This window comes from Sturnira hondurensis, unplaced genomic scaffold (assembly GCF_014824575.4).
Source record: "Sturnira hondurensis isolate 20B ecotype Veracruz unplaced genomic scaffold, ASM1482457v3 Scaffold0005279, whole genome shotgun sequence".
NCBI lineage: Eukaryota > Metazoa > Chordata > Mammalia > Chiroptera > Phyllostomidae > Sturnira > Sturnira hondurensis.
The window spans coordinates 2,496,550-2,506,102 of record NW_028077910.1 but is presented as its reverse complement, the minus strand read 5'-3'; the positions used below and the strand labels follow the sequence as shown (position 1 = coordinate 2,506,102).

The 9,553-nt window shown below is 33.2% G+C and overlaps 1 pseudogene; it reads right to left on the bottom strand.

The window, feature by feature from the left end:
* Nucleotides 1-2,757: 2,757 nt before the first annotated feature.
* On the bottom strand, nt 2,758-2,833 carry LOC118987523 (uncharacterized; annotated as a pseudogene).
* Between the last annotated feature and the right edge of the window lie 6,720 nt (nt 2,834-9,553).

Below are 9,553 nucleotides of genomic sequence, written 5' to 3'. Positions count from 1 at the left end.
AACAAAATCACTAGCTGTTGAAGCAACAAGGTACATGCCACGGGTCTGGAGAGAGCATGTGTTTCAGGACACTACTAACGTAGTCAAAAAGCTTCTTAAATCTCAGGAAGAAAAGTGAATGCCATGAGGAAATCTCAATAATAATTGATATAATGTGTATCAAGTAAAATACAGAGAAGAGAAACAGTGGTGTAGATACCTACTATTTTTAAGGGAAAAAAATGCTGTTTATTTGGAATGCAACTTAATGCTTTTATACTTCTACATAGCAACACAGTAAGTATAATGAGACAAACACAAAATCTTAACCAAAGGACATATGTGCATAACCTGCAGACAGGGACACCGGTGATGTCCCTGGGGGGGAGGTGGAGGGAGTTGAGCAAAAAAGGAAAGTGAGGACATCTGTAATAGTGTCAACAATAAAGTTGAAAAAATATATAAAATCTTATCACGAGGCTCTCTTCCTCCTGGGAGCACACCCACACCTTTTTTCCCTCTCAAGCACACATCTCCTAAATTCTAGGGCGTCCACGAGTCTTGCAAACAGGAGAGCAATGGGCAGTGGCACCTCTTCCTGGGCTAACTCTTTGAACCAGTCTCTAAGGCCCCCTTTTCTATGACTTCCCGTTCAGCCACAGCAGCCCTGCCTGGGCTCCTTTCTCTCCAGCAACATTTCTAGACAGCCAAAGCAGCCCTGCCTAGGCTCTCCCCTGTTGTTTCTTCTATCCTAAACCCTTCCTTGTTTCACTGTCCCTAGCTTTAATAAATGCACTCTCAAAATCAAACAAAATAAAGTAAAATCTTAACATGAAGAAGACAAATATAGAATGGGGTATTGATCTCGATTGCTATAATGAAAGCTATATTATACCATGCTCAGGAGTAGCAATTCTAATGAGAAAAGTTGATTTTTATGTGAAAATGATTTATAACTATTTGTAGATTCACTTAAAGAGAAAAATGTTTGGTTTGTGGGGGCAGGGAATACAAAAGACATTTTATTTTGTAAATAGAGTGCATCTGCCTGACCAACCACAGTGATTTCCTACCAGATTACAAATAAGCAAAGTGTCCTAGTAACAGGGTTTATCCAGGAACTCCATTTAAGGAAGCTTAATATATGATAAATTCTTGAATTATTTTGACTTGATAATAATTCTCCTTTAAATATTTTAGAAAGGGATCTTTTTTTACGTAGTCATAATACTACTTCATATGGGAACATTTTAGAGGAAGTGATATGATAAATAAGACCATAAAAATTTCCTATCCCTTCTAAAAGTCTATAATTACAAAAAACAGAATGTTGTCAACACTACAATTTAGAATTTAGAAGCACAGAAAATAGCTTTAGGGAAACATAAAAAGGTGTGGTCCTATAACCTGAATCTATAAAACAGTGGTTCTTAACCAGGGGCGGCTTTGCTCCTCCTCTTCTCCTCATGACACTTTGCAAGGTCCGAAGACATTTTTGGTTGTCACGACTTTGGGATACTAATAGCATCTAGTGAGTAGAGGCCAGCGATGATGTCAAACATCCTACCATGCACAGGACAGGCCCTCATCCCCAGCAAACAATTATCCAGTTCAAAACGTCAATAGAATTAAAGTTGAGAAACTTTGCTCTAGGTAATGACATAGTTCCATGAATATGTTATGCTATAAAAAAAGTCGGAGTTACTATAATGAGAATAAAAGGGGAAACATCAAAACAAACCATCCTGGCTATCTGTTTGTAAAGCTCTCTGTTGAATTTGGAAAGCAATGTTTATAGATGAAAGAAGGCCAGACTTGAATCTAGCAGGTCTGTGGTAGTACCGTTTCAGCTACATCTTTTCTTTTTTTTTAATTGTATTTATTTATGTATTTATTTATTTTACTATTGAGGTGGAAGTAGTACTAGTAGCTATGAGTTAGACTTACAGAATAACAGAGTAGGATTCAATTCTAAATCTGAAAACGACTAGCTCATTTCCTGAGCTTTATTTAGTGTTCTTACCCATAACATGAATATGAAAATAATATCTACTATAGAGTATTTTTATGAGTATTAGGTATGTATGATAATAAAATTAAAGCACTTAGTAAAATGTTTATAATATTAAGTGTGGGGCAAATAGCAGTTCTTATTTTTTCTATTTACTTAGCTCTCATGTTCTTAACTTTTAAATTAAGATTATTTGAAAGGATGATCTCCAAGATAAGATTTAACATCTGAAACTTCTTTTAAGCTCAAATTCTATGAAAAATCAATAAATAACTTCTGGAAAAGAAAGAAAACATCTACAAAAGCGATTTACTTAAAAAATCCTGTTTAAAAAGTGACATAAACCTGTAATCCACTAAATTCTAAAGTAGAGTAAAATTTTTAAATAATACAAAAAAGACCAAAGGAGCTTTCACATTTAATACTAGGTATGAACATAAGAAAGCACAAACCTGCAATTTGGGAAAGTAGAGAGGAAAAAGTAGAATTTCTACTCTGATTTAACTTTTAAAAAATCAAACAATTAAGAAGTTCACTGAATTGGGACAGAACTTGAATCAATGTTTGCTTTGTGAGCTAAAACCAGATGGCCAAAGACATTAAAAACCAACATAGGGTTACCAGATGCTAAGCAAGAACGAGGCTCTTTTCAAAGGCCTGTCTCAAGCCCTCGATGATAAATGACTTTCAAGGTTACAAAGTACTATTTTAGAAGTACCCACGTACAATTTTGAGAAAACATTAAATAGAAGACCTGAAAAATATCATCCCAATATTTCTAAAAAAACAGATAAATAGCTTTTAGAAACAAACTATAGAAATGATCCTTGAAAGTACAGTCTTCAGATAAATAGGTTTTAGAAACTCTAGAACATGTTCCAACTGTCAATTTATTGTATAACTGTATTTCTGCTATCAGTATTTGTTTTAAAAAGAAAACATTGACTACTTCTATAAATAGAAAACAAATGTCATGTAGAAATATTATTATGAATATAATAAGCACATAACTGTGATTAAAATTCTCTCTAGATTCTTCTACCCACCAAAATTCTGAGTCTGAAATTTTTTCATGTTTTTGAAAGGAGGGCTGTTAGCAGGTGTTATTAAAAAATGTTAAATAAATGTTAATGCCAAACTGAGGCATCCTACTGGATGGAATATAATTTTATAATTGAAAATATAATGGTTCAATATCATTTGATTATTCAGTGAATAACTATTTAGCCCTGAATGGTGTGGCTCAGTTGGCAGGAGCTTCGTTCCATAACCCAAGTGTCGTGGGTTTGATTCCTGGTCAGGGCACCTGAGTTGCAGTCTGATCCCTGGCCCAGGTACATACGATCCCCAGTTCTGGAGCACAGGGGAGACGACCAGTGTTTCTCACATTGATGTTTCTGTCTCTCTCTCTTCCTCCCTCTCTGAAGGCAATGAAAACAATGATATATTTTCAGGTGAGGATAATGAAATTATAGAAAAAAATAATAATATAAGTCAGTGTACCACATAAATAATTTGAAATTCAGCTAAAGCCAACTTGAAGAACTAGAGGTATTACGCCTTTCTTTGGGCAAATAGGCCTTAGAAACTACTAGAATTACCAGAGGAATTTTTAAGATATAGTAATGCTCAGGGCCCCCTGGCAGAGATTCAGATTCAGTTGAACTGGGTGAGGCCTAGGAATCAGTGTGTTCTCCAAACTCCTGGGTGATTCTAATGTACTGCCAAGTTAAGAATCCTGCTTTGAGAATAGCACACTTAATGGAGAGGACTATTTAGCAAACTGTTTAAGGGCACTTGGGAAATAAATTATTTAATACTAAGACCCAATTTCATTTTAGTTTCTGATGCAATTTGTGGGCTAATAATCAAGGCAAGATGTGTCTAATGCTGACTTCATCAAGGCATTTAACAAATCTTGCTGATATTGAAGAAAGATTAAAAATGAACAAGAAGAGTGCTACATGAGAAGAGTAGTTTGATTTCTCTTTGGTTAAACTAGTAACTAATAATCAAAGTATATCTGAAGGTACATGTGTGTGTATCCATGTGCACAGGGTGTGTCCGAAATAGTTTAACCCCCTATTCTGACAGGTGAAGAATCATGATGATGTTACTGGAGATGGACAGAAAATTATGGTGGTCTGCCACTATGGCAGCATGGTATAATATTCAGGAAGCCAAAAAGTCTACTTTTGAAATAACCTTATGCTAGAATGATAATGATAAGGTTCAGTAGAAGAAAATTAACAAACCTCTGTAATTTAAATTAAAAAATTGTCTATGAAAGTATAGAATAGTGGTCTTGTGGCTCAACAATTTATGATTAAAAGTTGTAGGAACTTAGCAATTTGCATGTTCAGCATGAACCATCAAACTGTTATGGCTGTTAAAACAAAACAACCCTCCCTAATGTAAGTTTGGCTGCAATAAAAAAGCAGTCTCTGTATCAGAATTTGCATTACTCTCACTCTGCTCAAATCATACTGGATTTGGGTTTCTGGGTGCCAATTTTTTTAAGGTTTTGTTAAATAAGAGTGTATCAAAAGAAGAATGAAGAAAACAAGGAAATATTCTGAATTGTGGTGCTATATTAAAATGATTGTTTGAGCCAGAAATTTTTAACTTGGAAAGTGAATCATGTGAGGATTGCACAACAGTTGTCTCTGACAAGCATCACTGAATATTTACAGGGATGTCATGCCAGAGGGTGTCTGGTGGATTTTTAAGTGAATGCAGTGAACATAACTAGAAGAAAATTTTTGTTAGGCTAAGATCTAACCTCAAATCAAGTTCCAAATTTCATATGCACTGAGTAGCCTCTTCTTAGGGTACTGTCTAATAGCGGTGGGACTTTTCAACCAGAAGAGACTTCATTAGAAAAACAGTTAAAATTGGTTGCTGGCAGTGTGGTGAGCATTTGGACAATGTTTCCCACTAGCTTCCTTACAGTTCTAATATTTATTTAACACACTGGTCAAAGGATCAAACAATTTGTTTAAGATTATGATACTAGTTAAAATCAGAAATGAAATTGCAAGTAGGGACTTCTAATCCACTTCTAATGTGGCAGTAGTTTTTTCTTGAAGAAAATAATTGCCAATGTATATGTTTATTACCATTATCTTTTTATTTTTTTATTTCAAATGGCCACAGAGGGTATAAAATTGTAGAAGGGTATTTTCTGGTTTGCAATAAAAATTTAATATATATTGTCAATTTTCAAATAATAAGCAATTCAGTCTTAACTACTAAACATCAACTAAAAGTCATGTATGTGTGTATATAAAGGTAAAAAGTGCATCTTATGCAAGTTTTTACGTTTTTATTTGACAGCTGAGAGAATGCTTTAAATTTTATTAGAACATATTAGTCTCTAACAACACTAGCTTTTGAGATTATGGCCTTAAGCAAGTTCTTTCTTTGAATGAATGAAATACAAGATCATTGAAAATAACTTCTTAATGACTTCCATTTATTTCTGAAGTATGTAAGCATCCTGTGAAAGAGAAATAAGCTTTGTCATTCCCCTTTTAGAATCCTCTGAATAGTAGATACTATGTATAAATATTGCCTTAGTAAACTAAGCAGGAAATAGATGTTTTTTCCATGGCTCAGGACCTCCTGATGCTAATCAAACTATATGAGTGAAAGATCTATATCCCACATCAGAATTTAAGTCATCCAATGCTCATAAAATATCTGAGAAGTGATTATAAAATGAATTAACCATGATCTTTCCAGAGATGTCAGTTGCACATATTTAATTCTACATATTTTTAAAGGCTAATAAATCAGGTGAACAGAAGTATATGGCAAAAGCCATAACAATTTTTACACTTAATTACATGAGATAATTTCCCTGTTACTTTAATCAATATTCATTTAGTCAAAGTTTTTGCCAGTGAAATCTATAGTTATGCCAACACCCTAAACAGGCTAGTAATATTTAAGTATTTAAACTTATTTGTACCTCTAAGTGGGTTTTCTTGATATATTATTTTAGGAAATGGAAAGCATAAATACTGAAATAAAATATTTTATATACCCACAAAGATAAAATCCCTCTACATTATTAACACCTTGATCTCTTTCCTTTAGTTCCTTTCCTATCATGTGCAGCCCTGGTAGAATTGTGAATAAAAGGATATATTATATATAATGGGCAGGTACAAAGTTTAAATTTCCAATGAAATGTGTATCCAATGGGTTTAAATCTTAACCTGAATAACCCAAGGGCTCAAACAATGAGCCAAAAGGCAACTGGAGCTCATGAATTTTATGGTGGTTCCTGGACAGAATTTTTTTATCAGTTCTTATTATCAGATCCTGGCTTCTGTATGTTCCAAGTCTATGCTTCATACTCATCAATTCTGTAAGCTACAGAATATACTTCAGTTATATTCCAACTCTGCTTAATTTAAGCAATTTTTTCTCTGCCTTTCAATGAAAGTAAACTTATTGATGAACACAAAAACAAATACACACATGCATCTTGCCCACCAGCCAAGAAAAAAATGTGTGCATGTGCATATGTTCATATTTCTATCTGTCTATCCCTTTATGTTTTACTAACTATTTTGCAATCTGATTTGACCAAAATGCTTTTCCTCCTGTTTTACCCTCTTGTCTCCTTGATAGGGAAACAAGAGTTAAAGATTTTAGCTTCAGTCATGGTTGATAGGTTTAAGTAATTGAAGCATGTGGAAAGCTATTATTCCAGGAAGTGGAATTCATGACCTAGGGAACTCCAGGAGGTAAACAAATCATTCAACCTTTGTGCCCTAGGGTGTGCAAGTGATGGAGAGGGTATCTGGTCCATTGTGTTCCAGGCAAGGAAGTCAGCAATACAGATAAAGAATTGTTGATCAACAGATAAAGGAAACTAGGAAAATCACTTCTAGACTGCAACTATTATTCAATTAGCCTTTTTTTCCAAACCTTTATCTACCCTTCTGTTTACTTATAAAAAGGTCAGCTTAAGGCAAAATGTTAAGACATATTTTGAGGGTACAGAACCAGCCATCTTCTCAGATCACTGGCATCTGAATTATATGTGCCCATCAACATCTGGTAGTGATAGGCAGCACAGACACTGCTTTTCCTGGTTTTATCCTAAACATGTGTTAGTTCTAGTTAAACTTTGAGCAATATGTTGTGATGCATTACCTGTATCCATGAGGAATGTGTTAAATCTGAAGCATTGCATCTGGAATTCCATAGTCCATTACAACTTCTATTCCATTCATCTCCTCCACTTACATCAATCTTCTCCATAATAGTTAAGTGATTACATCACATTTCTCAAGTATTCAAAAATCCACACTTAAACAAGAAAACTCATTTTGAATCATGTCATATGTGTTGTGTACAGAAATGTAAAGAAGTGCCATCATTCATTAGGTTAAAAAATTATATCAGAAACTTACCTCAGTCACTTGATCCTCTCCTAGCCCTCTACCCACCTAGATTCCATCTATATTGGCTTAAGGCAATGAATCAATAAGCAAGGACAAGTGGTGAAAACATGGTCTTTGATAGTTAGTAAATGAATTAGTCATGTCCCTTGCTTAAGCATATAAATTAATAAGCATTAAGTCCTCTGCTTAGTGAGGAATTTCCCTTTTAAAACCTAAATGAATTATCAAAAAGACCATAGCATAAATTCAAAGGCATTTTCTGACCTTCTTGTATGCTGGCTGGCATGAATTATTAACAAGATGTTATATATCCAGAAGGTCTATTAGAAATTGTTCATATGAAAACTTTGCTTAAAAAAAAAAGCTAGTGAAGCAAAGAAAGTACCTAAGAGAGCAAGAGAATATTTAACTTATAGGAAGTATTGAAGTATCGAACTATATAGGAAGTAACTTACTGAAGTATTGAAAGAGTTGTCATAAACTCACATTTTGCTCTAAAATATTGAAAGTGATAAAGATATATTTTCATTGATGATTTTATCTCATATTTTATTCTAAAATATTCAACACTGTAGGAAATGCTAGAAATATAGTAGTTAATGTATATTTTCAGAATGAAAATATTAGGTAAAAAATAAGTTTCTTGTGTCCTTAAATATTGCTTTACAAAATTTATTCTATAAAACACATTCTCCAAAACTTTTGAGTCAAAAGAACATTTCTGAATTAAATGGCTTTATAAAATGTCATACTTCTAAACTAAAATATATTTTAATGAAGAAAATGTCAAAAAGTTTGACATTGTCTCCTAATACTTATTCTAAACTTTGAAGTTTATATCCTAACAGAGATATTATAGGCCTTTATTAACACTGGGAGAAAAGTGCTCGACAAATCACTCTTTAAGGAAGAAGCTAGAGATGGAATGGCCGGAATATATGGTAGGTATGAGCTGAACTTTATATTCTAGCAAAGAACTTTACCAAAGTGTTTCATTTTGTCCTCCCACTGGTGTGCATGAGAGTTCCTGTTATTACACATCTTCGCTAACATTTTTATTGTCAGTTTTTTTTTAATTTGGCTACTCTAGTTGGCATATAGACATACATATTGTGGTTTAAATTTGCATTTTCCTGATGACAAATGGTGCTGAGCATCTTTTCAAGTAACTTTTGTCACCTATGTATAGTCTTCTGTGATGTGTTTGTTTAAACATTATAATTTTAAGTTGAGTTACTTCTATTATTATTGAGTTGCAAAAGTTCTTTAATATTCTGGATACCAGTATTTGACAGATATCTGTGTTGCGATTATTTTCCCCATTTTTTGGTTTTGTTAATAATGTATTTCAAAGAGCAAATGTTTTTAACTCTTATGAACTTCAATTAATCAATTATGTATGTTCTATGTTTGTTATATAAGAAATGCTTGCTTATTATAAGGTTTCAAAGATTTTTTTCTATGACTCTTTCCATAAATTATACTGTTTAGCTTTCACAATTAGATCATGATACATCTCAAATTAATGTGTATTTATTTAGTATTTATTTATTTATGAGGTAAGAGTCAAAGTTAAATTTTTAATACAAAAATATAATTTTCTTAGAAGCAAATATGTGAGTCTATTTCTGAATTGCTGATTTTTCCTATTCATCTAAATATCTAATATTTTGAAAATATTATACTCTATTGAATACAGTGGCTTTGGAGGGATTCTTGAAATCAGTTATTTAAAGGTCTCTAATATTAGTTATTTTTTAAAGATTATATTGTCCTGACTGGTGTTGCTCAGTGGATTGAGTGCGGGCCTGTGAACCAAAAGATCACAGTTCGACTCCCAGTCAGGGCACATGCCTGGGTTGCAGGCCAGTTCCCAGGAGGGAACACACTAAAGCTAACCATACATTGCTGTTTCTCTCCCTCTCTCCTTCCCTTCCCCTCTAAAGATAAATAAACAAAATTTTTTAAAAATTATATTCCCTATTCTAGATAATTTAAAGTTTCAATTTTGGGAGATTTGATATCTTAATATCTCGAATCCTACAAATCATGAATAGAATGTATATCTTTATTTAGGTCTTCTTAATTTTCTTGTGTAATGTTTCATAATTTGCAGCATCAAGATATTGCAGATATTTGTCAC